Source organism: Acromyrmex echinatior, chromosome 10, assembly GCF_024713525.1.
Source record: "Acromyrmex echinatior isolate Ae372 chromosome 10, ASM2471352v2, whole genome shotgun sequence".
NCBI lineage: Eukaryota > Metazoa > Arthropoda > Insecta > Hymenoptera > Formicidae > Acromyrmex > Acromyrmex echinatior.
In genome coordinates, this window is record NC_141861.1 from 302,625 (window position 1) to 313,821 (window position 11,197).

The 11,197-nt window shown below is 35.7% G+C and overlaps 1 protein-coding gene across 14 annotated transcripts in view; it reads right to left on the reverse strand.

Moving 5' to 3' along the window:
- LOC105147836 (GTP-binding protein RAD) overlaps positions 1-7,699 on the reverse strand; it is a 67,871-nt gene extending 60,172 nt beyond the window's left edge. For 11 of the 14 annotated variants that reach the window (XR_015546496.1, XM_087410693.1, XM_087410699.1 and 8 more), the window contains exon 1: positions 75-620. The gene's annotated coding sequence lies outside the window, so the exon portion shown is untranslated. Of the gene's footprint in view, positions 1-74; positions 622-7,207 lie in introns of those variants that run through there. The other 3 variants (XM_087410701.1, XM_087410702.1, XM_087410703.1) reach the window with 3 other exon arrangements.
- Between the last annotated feature and the right edge of the window lie 3,498 nt (positions 7,700-11,197).

Below are 11,197 nucleotides of genomic sequence, written 5' to 3' on the forward strand. Positions count from 1 at the left end.
CACGCGAAACGATCGTGCAGATCCATGAAACGGATCCATGAACGGATGTGACGCGCGGGCTTTGCACGCAATACCTAAAGGCTTCTCCAGAAAAAAAAAAAGAAACGATACTGAGACTCTGCGAGAAGGAGAGAGCACCACCCGCTCTCGCGCTTCACGTATGACTGTCGCATCGCAGTATACAGCAGCAACGGTAACGATGCGCAGGAGTGTGCAAACGCCTGCGCTTCGCACACCTCCACCACCTCCACCACCTTCTCTTCCTCCCTTCCTCCTCGCAGGGTTGAAGTTAAACCCCCGCTGTTGTTGCGCTGCCTCCGTCCCGACCGTCTGTCCCCCTTTCAGTCGATTCGCCGTTTCGATTTTGTGTCCTAATATCTTACCGCGAGATAAGGCAACTATCGCAACTACGCAATCCGGAGGAAGAGGGAACGCGCGTGCCGATAACACGATAACCCGTTCGATTCTACCCTCTTAACGGAGAGACAGTGATCGATCCCGGCATTCTCTATACTTCGCTTTAACTCTTAAACGAGAGAAAATACAATGACCGATTTCTAGGTCTTTTAACCCTTTGAATTCCAGTTTGTGTGATAGCGTCAAAAGCGACAGTCCTATATACATATAAAAAAAAATAAATTTCGAAATCGAGGAGAGAATTAATAGAGGATAAATCCCTCTAAATCGGCTCTCCAAATTGGTTTCCCAAGCACAAGTTCTCCAATTAAATCTTATAAATAATAACAAAAAAGATAAGATTAAAGTAGATATCTCAGTTCATTACTGAATCGCGTTATAGTATATGAAATGATATGAGCAGAGACTGAACAAAATTTTGTTGGCGTCAGATAAGTGAAAATAAACAAGTGGGACAGGTTGCTGGAAAAGCGAAAAGAGCATTTTTAACGAGATACTATTTTTAGGAAAAAAAACATTTCGATAAAGACCATTCGCGCGCACGAACTATTGCCGATAGAAATATATTTCTAATGTAACGATCAGTATTCCCTTTTAACGTAGCATTTTTTAATCGAGATTAATGAGTTTTGGAATCAAAGTTTGCGAGCACTCGAATGCACGTTAACAGTACGATTTCGTATTATCATCTATCGACGGCAAAGCTGTATTTGGGGTAAAGGTAACTGACCGAAGCTTAGAAACAACCTTCGTCTTTAGCCAGACATAGCGTGGAAATGTGGGACGTAAAATATAACGTGCATTTTGTTATTTGATGTATTCATATGGACGTGTCTGCGTATGAGTAGGAAAAATCAACACGAAAGGTGAGAATATTTCATGAATTTGTTTATGGGTCAGAGATAAAGTGGCGTAATTATGCGAGGGAAGACCCAAAAATGTAAAATGAAGTCGGGCTCTGCGACATTTAACCTCTAACAAAGTATTCATAAGTTAATATCTTGATGACGAATGAAAAACGTGTCGCATCGAATAGAATTATTTCGCATTCTTCCGGGCGGGAGAAAAGGTATGAAAGTTTATTTCAACGGGCTTAGTACGGAAGACGAGTTTTGTTCTCTTTATGCTTTTATGAAAGCCTTCGCTAAAGCCGTCCAAACATTTGTACCCGCGAACGCGCAGTATTTTCTTCTTTCAATATTTTCTGCGTATAACTCGTCGGGAGGATGCATTCAGTAGCGAATTTTACAATAACTATGTACTACTATATGCGCGACAAAAAACGCGAATAAATAAAACGATTTATTCGTCAAAGCATTGTGTATCACGGGGGAATATGTCATTCAATAACAATTATATTCATATAATTGTTATTTTTTTTTTGTAACACTGTAATCTATATTTTTCTCCTTGAAATATCAATCTATCTATGACGTAGCGTATAATTTATATTCTTTATTATAATATAATAACAGGGTGACAAATTTTGATCAACTTTTGTTTTCTCAACAAGTAATAAAGTTTTTTTATAAGCCAGATTTGTAGGGCTGAGCTTTGCTTTTGCACTGAAAAAGAAATGCCTTTCAACAAATTCTATCTCTCTTTTCAGAAACTTTTAAAAACTCTACTTTAACTTTCCTATATATATATATATATAATAATAACGTAAATTTGTAATGTACACAATAAATAACGATAAGAAATTTAAATGTTTTTATACATGACAAAAATTTTTATATGACAGGAAGCTTTTTTACGTACAATTTTAAGTGATACATTAAAATAAAGTTTACTGGCAACATTTAATATTCAAAAATTATGCTTACAACATTTCTATTTCTCAATATCTGAATAGTCATTCTTACTGTATGTTTACGTTACTTTGTAAAGTTAAGGAAAAAAAAATTGTAAATTGTTTAAATTTGTAGTTTTTCAAAAATGAAGTTCTCAATTTCTTAAAATCTCTGGATGATGGAACTTTTTAAATCTTCTTTTTCAGCAACTAAAAATATATTCAGCGGATAAACTATCAACGAAATCATGACTTACGTTTAGTTTTCATCATGCGATTCTTTTTTGTCCAATGATTTATTTGCCTTTTCTCAATAAACGTTTGATATTTCTTAAATCCGCCACTGATGACATTGCTTTGTCCTAGTGCCGTATTGGGTAACATTATAGCGTAATGTTCAGGTATTATTATGTTTCTGAGGGATTCTTATCATCGATACCATATATAATTACCCGCTCGATCGATAAACCACCGATATTCCTCCTTTGGTGCGCGCGACCCCTTACTTATTTTTTTTCCGTCTCATCATGCCGATCATGCGTGCATCGCGTATGGCAAAATACGATCGACCAGGTAATTAACCAGCTGAGATACCTCGGGGTATGCTGCAAGCGATCGCGATTGTTTTCATCGAGAACACACCCTTAAGTTTAATATACATTCCCGATAGACGCGGGAAGTACTTCGCCTTATGTCGACCGTCTCTCCATATCGGCGTGTTTACAACAGTATTTTCCGACGGAATACACAATTATCTCGGATCTTAGCTCTCTTCGATCGGTTACAACGATCGTGCTGGTTTATCTCTGGACCATTCCTCGCAGGAATTATTTCAGCCTGTTACGCTTCCGACTTGCCGAAGGGCGAGGCGAATCGACTTCGGAAATACTCGTATTTGTACGAACCGCAATCGATGAGGCAAACTCGAAGTTTTCCAGGCCGATTAATCCTCGAAGTATATGAATTTAATATAATAGATTAAATAGATCACAGAGAAAGAGAGAGGGGGGAGGGGGAGATGAAGAAAGAGAACGTGTCTGTAGTTTTTAAAGTTAACAGACGATCGTTATGTAAGATTACGAGTCAGAGAATAAAATAGAGTAAAACATTGTGGATCATCAATAGATACTTCCAAGGTATTCGGCATAAAAAAGTAAGACCATGAAGAAGAATAAAAGAATTAAACTGTCATTATATGTAATCGTTACAAGTGGTGTTAAAGACAATCGTATAAAAAAAAATATATATATAAAGAACTAAGAGAACATTATTCATCTGTAAACGCAATCCATCATAATTAATTGTTATACTGACGTGAACGTAAGTTATTAGAGATAATAATGATGTAAGGGGGAGAAAATCTAGAGGTATATATCATAGGTTGCATCGTTTGGTGTATTAATAGCACATAATGTTAATACATAAGTTTCTCTGCTCGATGGTTAATCGATTTTGTTGCTCGAGCAACGACTTAATGGCCGCGATCGGCTCGTCTTGCAATCTCGATCGGTTCGGCATCGCTCGCTCGGGGAAGAAGTTTCGCTGCGTTAGCAGCAAATTATTGAGCTTCGCCGACAAACACTCGCGACGTTTGCGCAGATGCACGATATCTTACTAAGCGCGAGGGAGAGCTTGTGCCATTCACCCCGTGACGGTTCTGCCCTAGATCGCAGTCGCTGTTTTGATCCGCCGCGACGCCCCGCGACGCCCCGCGACGCCCGTCGCTCGATGCGTCGAAAAGTACGCGCCGACTAGCGAAATATTGCGCGCGACCCACATTTAATCCGAGAGATTGAAAAAGTTCTTAATTAGACAACACGTGAGATTTACATTTTTCTCTTATCTTTCGTAGCACGATATAAAACTAATTGATTTATTGTATTTAATTGATTTACACTTCGTTCGCGTATACACATAATTACGGTGTATTTATTTATTGTGAAATTGAGAAAGGATTGGAATAAATTACTGCTGAATCGATAAAATGGATATTGTTTCTGCAAAGCAATAAATATCAAATCATTCTCCATCATTAAGTTTTATAATTAGTATTTTTTTAAATATAACTTTCCTACTTCGAGACACAACTTCGTGACGCAACTCGAACAATTAAGTTTTCTAGAAAAGAGAAATTATTTTTTAATTATTATGTGTAACAGAAAATTATTGATTAATCGAATATCGGCGTCAGGAACATATTTTTCTAACATGTCAAATGTCATTTTTCTTTTACAATCCTTAAAAAAAACCATCTTTTTTGAGTTATGACGATTTTTTCTGAATGTAAGTTAGTTGACTTTTTTGATGACGAAGAGGATGAATATATATATCTCTAACTTTTTATAATAATTCGAAAAGCACGTTTTTGTATCACTTGTGAAGTAAGGAAACGGTATATTAAATTGTTAAAAATCTATGTCGCGTCAATGTCTAGTTCTTCATTTGTTAAATTGAAGGGCATGATGCAAAAATTAGATAGCTTCATTTTTTAGCAAAAATGACTTTTTGCTGAGTGGATTTAACGTACCAAACATGTCTTTTGGCACAAGAAACGAACCGCTTCGACCACTATGTGAACAAAGTGATTTTATATGTTTCAACAATTTTTATAAATTATTTTGTACAATGACAAAACCTTGATAAAAACTTGGTTTTTGTTAATACTGTAGTAAATTAAAAAAAACAGAGTTGACCAAGCTTTGAATCGAGTCCTTCAATTTCTCTATTGATTTTCTGAACGTCTACTATCGTAACATAAGATTTTAATTTTAATTTTAATTTGATTAAATTTGTATCGATTTAATGCAATTTTAAAGGACGAAAGTGTTTTCTTTAATTTATATTGGGATTATTAAATTATTTAAAAAGAGTGAAACTTCAAAGAGATAAACATTGTTTATATGACTTAAGAATTAGCTTCACATACCAAAAGAGCTTTGCGTTTTCTCAATAATTGAATTATTTGAAATATACGATATTAAATTATTGGTTTAATTAATTATTATTTATACGATATTATATATAAACAACTATCTATAATTATTTATATGATTCACACGAATAAAAAATACATATCGCATATTTATTGTACTAACGAAATTATCGCTTTGCAATATTACAAATTATATCAATATGCGTATAAATAATAAATGTATCGTTGGTTTAGAAAAGGCCATGTGAACCAGAAATCTTATTACCTTTTCGAAAATCGTCCCACGATCGGTACATAAATTCTCTTCTTATTGTAAGAAATATCGTTGATTAAATATTATAAATTGACCTGCAATTTTTCAAGATCATTGATTTAATTGCATAAAAGTTGATGCATGCCATATTTGCATTACTTTGACTGAGTTAAAGTTTAACTCGAGTAATAAATTGCAGTAAATATGATGCTTCTCCATAGCAGCTATTCTCTCTCTCTCTCTTTCTCTCTCTCTCTCGCACTCACTCACTCACTCACTCTCTCTCTCCGAAAACCACGAGGATACCTTCCTACAAGATAACTTTACTGAGAAACTGTGCACTCTTTTCTTTGAACTGCGTCGTGCATTAATGTAATAATGTAATATAACCTACTGAATCACTCGGAGCAAGTCGAATCATATTACTCAATTTGTTACTCAATTCGTTTCTGTTGCTACGCCTGTAGCGAATTCAAATCTGAAGAAAGTGCACATTCCAATTTACTGCAAAGTATTCTCTTTTATATATAAAAATAACGACGCATTTATTTAATACGTTATTACGTGAATATATCCGCAAGAAAGACTTCAATCTCGAACAGCATCCGGATGCAGCTTAAAAGCTTACTTTCTATCGCAAATGTGATCATTTTATATCGTTATATTGTTACTGTCTAATTGTAACAGTTAGACAATAATCTCTAGAAATATTGCGATGTAACTTCGGCTCGCGATAAGCATGCCATCCGATTACTCGAAAGGAAAGTGTCACTGTTATCTGAGTAATTACGAAGTGTCAGCAACGAGAGACAGTTTAGCTTAATTATAACCGTAATCAATTTTCTGATGCAAACTGCAATATAGTAACTAATAATACGCATGACGTTCTATCTCCAAATTTTAATGGAGAGAATCTTTAATGAATTAAATGTTGGCCTCGATAACAATTTCAAGGAAAACTCGTTTCTCGTTTTACAAAGATATTACTTTTAGCATATTGTAAAATAAAAATCCTCATCGAGATTTTCCAAGTTGTTCTTTTTTATTTCGAAAGATTGTAATCTTCTTTTCAACGCGAACTGCGTAAATTGTAGTTGATAATGTACACCGTAGTGTTCATTTTCACATTTTAATGAGAATCTATAATGAATAAATTAAATAAGTAAGAAAGCGCCAAACACGGTCGAGGCTAGATATCGATACCTAATAATATTTCTATGTAAATTTTAAATATACCTTCAGTGATACGAACTGCGCGTCAATTACTGTGGAACTTGCAACTCAATTCAATTAAAAACTGAACTAATACTTTCACAAATTGATTTTTAATGAATACACAATAATATTTTAATGACAATTTCAAGGAAAATCTCGCGTTCGAGGAAAATCTCCGTTTTACGAAGAAACCTTTTATTTTACGCTGTAAAAATAAAAACTCCTCACCACTTGTATTTCACCAAATGGTCCTTGCGTCGACAGAAAATTCACTTTGAGTCAAGATAATTTAAAGATGATTGCAGTTATGTTAATCTCCAAATTGCAGCGAGGCAAAGGTCGCTCCTACGTTCACTACGTCGAAAACGACGTAGGATTTTGCGCGAGGCGAGCGCGAGGCGAGAGTTTAACGAACCGTACCGTAAATCCACGTAACACTCTGCGTGAGATAAAAGACAAAGAAGAAGAAATAAAAAGCAAAGGGAATGTAAATTCTGCAGATACGATCGGACGGAATATACAGAAGAGAGGATCAGCGAGCGCGCAGAGATCCCCGGTTCCCGGTGTTCTCGATATTCTCCGGAAGAAACGAACTTACGGGCTTACACGGGCGAGTCGATGCGACGAGGTGCGAGCGGGGATACGTACGTCCGTCATCTCGTTCGGGCGGATGATCGGGCGATGACCGCGTTTCTTCGAACAGGTCGCACCTTACGTTGCGTCGGAGTCGGAGTCGGAATCGGAATCGGAATCGGAATCGGAATCGGAGCGCATCACATCCTGCCGGCCCCGAACGCGCGCGAGGGTTGATTGACCGCCGGTGGCACAGAGAGAGCGCAGTGCACTATCGATTATACGTCTGGTAGTGGCAGCACGTGGTGCCTGCCTTCGCCAGTTGCCTTCGAGTTCGACTAGGCCAGTGCGCGCTAGCGCGCGCTAGCGCGCGTCAGTGCGCGCCAGTGCGCGCAGCCCTACGCCCTATCGCGGGTGATCGCGGGGCTTCCAACCACCAGCCATTCGCTCGGCTCGGCGCATGTTTATCGATGCTTTTACGGGGCCGATAAGGATTCCGCTGGCACACGCCGCGCCGCTCGGTGACGCGCAGGAGCCACGAGGAACGACCGAACGTCCCGCCGAGACACACCGTGGCCGTCGCATCGGTCGCGTCGCTCGCACTAAGTATTCCGTATAATTCATTGGCGACAGAATATCGCTGCCGATGCAGTGCTTTGAGTCGCTGAAAGTTATCTTTACGACTTTAATGATAATCGTGTAGGATTAAGAGATGTGATTCCATTAAATTTTTCTAACTTGAGCGACAAATCGTGACGACATCGAAATGGCTCCAATAAATTATTAAAAGTTTCTTTTCATTCGTTCATCGAATGAAGTCACTTTAATTATTTAGTTACTTTGATGTATCGTAACTTATTGTTTTGCATGGAAAGCTCGTTAGTCTACTTTCTCCTGCTTTGATTTTCTTGCATCGTTAGACATATTTACATTTATAGTAATCAATGTCATTACATGGCAATGCGACGGAACGTTCTCGCGAACCATGAATTTTTTGGAATTTAACAATTTTTCGTATCCTCCTCGAGTTCCTTTATAGTATCTTTGATCTAGCTCGATATACACACGCGTGTTCCTTCGTGTTCCATTTCTCCTTTTCCAATTCCGTTATTCTTATCTCGTTCTCTATAAGAAATTATATCATTAATTACTATTACATAAGATATAATTTATAAAATAATTAATAATAATGATAGTAAGGTGGAACTACAGCAGTCAATGAAACAAAATTGTTCTTGCATTTTTGCATATTTCTTCCTTTTTATTTTCAAATCCTGGACATTGCATGCTCCAATTGAAAGATATTGGCGTATACTTACATCGATTACGCCGTTGCTCGTGTCATAAAATTCCAACATTTCCGGCATTGTATTTGGAGGCATTGTATGCCTGATGTCTCCTATTTATCAGTCTCTGTTTGCATACATCGCATTCTGTTGCGCTTGTACGTATAGCCATCTGTAATCGCTTCATTTTCGCTTTCAGCTAGCTATTCTGTAAAAACAACGCGTATTTATCAAATTACCATGTTTGTATTTACATAAACTTGGCAACAATTAAAATATGACAAAGTGCTTCGTTATTATACGCTAATACAGGTGTGTCTGTAGTTGGGGCGCCGAGTGACTCATCGCTCAGGGCGATTGACTCGTAATCTGTGAATCCGGATTCGATCCTATCTGGATTCGCACCCCTCCATGTACGCGATTTGTCGTGTTAATCTTCTCGAGTGTTGACAAATTTTAAGGAGTAAGAATGTAAACTATTACCAAATGCAAAAACAAGCGAGTCTCTGCTCCCTGAAGAGGGCTAAAAAGCTAAAAATTGAGACGCATGATACTGTTTTCTGATCCCTCAAATGGGATCGGAAAATCAAACCCGGGGAATATATTAAGGGACTAAGAAGTCTCAATACCCAAGTATGAAGAAATAAAAAGACTCCAATGTCAAAATATGAATAATTGGTATAATACTTTGAATCTAGTTCGAATTGACAATATTGTAAAAGTATGATGGCGAGTTATTAGTGATCAATGCGCGGATCAGACGTTTAGCGAATGTGCACAAAGTTGGTATACTTTTTTACATTTCCTCCTGACTTTTCTCAGTTTCCATGACAATTTCCAATTTCCCTGATTTTTTCCGATTTTCCCAGTTTTTCAGGTCTGTGGCAACTCTGATTTTGTATGATCTTTTTTTTTATAAATATAAGACACCTACAAATCTCAGTAATGTTGTACAAAAATGCCGTTGGGCAAAATACGCCCGATAAGTCGATCATGGTTCTATCACGACAGGACTTAACTCCCGAAGGTATTAATCCACTTCTACGATTGAACGAAGTCTCGGAGAGGGCAAAAAGAATCATATGCTCCACTTTTCTGAATCTTTCGTCCCAGCGACGTTCAATCATAGATGTAGCTTTTTCTTCTTAAGTGAAATATAGGTATGAATTTTTGAAGTTATTCTTGTTACAAATATATTTTGACAATTGAAATAATATCGAATTTGTCTATGAAAAACTATACTTTTCATTTATTATGCAAGCCACTATACTATACGTTATCATTCATAAATTCCCGAATACTCTTAAAAATAAACTAAAATGCAAATTTTACATATTTTTTAATTTTTTATTAACGCTACCTAACTACAATAATTTAATCATTTTTATTAATGAAATAATACCTATAACAGAAGATTTAGCGACTGAAATTTTCAATAAAGAAGCTGATAAATTGGATATTTATAATGCTAAAGAACAAGGATATGACAATGGTATCAATATGGCTGGCAAATATAAAGGAATAAAAACAGTATTTTGGAATAAAAAATGATTACTTTTTTTGGTACTATGCTGAGATTATTCAATTTTTTTCTCGTCTTCAATAAAATAAACAATGGGAAATTTTTATGAAATTTTTAAAATTATCGCTTAAAAGTTTGTCTGAACAAAATGATTATCAAAAGCCGATACGATAAAATCGCTATATTTACTTGAAGTAAAGAAAGGATTGGAAACAATAGCAAATGATTTATCAAATTCGGAAGCAGAATATTTTTTGAAAGAAAATTAAAGTTGCAATTACTTGATTGAAACAAGAAGACTTTCGATGAGAATATATTTGAAGAAGAATTAAAACTATTATTATTTGGGTTGGAATAGTAAAATATGTTTCACTTTATTTTTGAAAATGTCGAGGAACTTGTGATCGTCGTGTAGATAAAAAAAATAATCACGCACGATTAGACTTAAATAGATAAAGAGATAAGAACAATCGTAATATAAACTTAACACGCAAGATTAATTAATGAAAAATTAGTGAAGCTAGTTTTTTCTCAACCTGTTGTAAATCAATTAATTATGGAAATACACCTAACAATTTATTTTAAAGAAAGTTTAATTTATTGGGATTAACACTAATCGATTGTTATAGTCGCTAAACCAGCGGACTTTAAATCATCAGGAATTTTTCATGAGCGAAGAAAATAAATTTGCTGCAGTCACGCGAATCGGCGTTACGTGCCGAGATCAGCTGAATGAATTATTATTTCTTTCGCTGAATAAATCTGCCTATGCAAAAATTAGCCTCCATTAAAATGCGCGAGATATATACTTTTTTTTTATATACCGCTACAGTTAAATTTTCATTATACTTGCGTTCCACGTTTTTTCATTGTACCTCTGTAAGTTATTTCTAATTCTAATTTATTCGAATCCGTATTTCTTTAGCGCATTCTTAGCGAATTGTTCACATCGCAGATACGTAAACGCGTGTGAATACTTGTTTCTTTGAAATTTCAACGTTTTAAATTAAAAGAAAGGATTCCCGAACTTGAGATGTTATCTATATAAAATTTTTTGTTGGTAAATAAAATAAAAAATAATATAATAATAATAAAAACAAAAGACCAATTTTTAGAAGTTCATTATTTTTTTGTGTTGATTTTGGGCAACAAAAAAAAATATATTACATATAAAAACATTTTCCAAAATTTCATAATTTTTTGAATT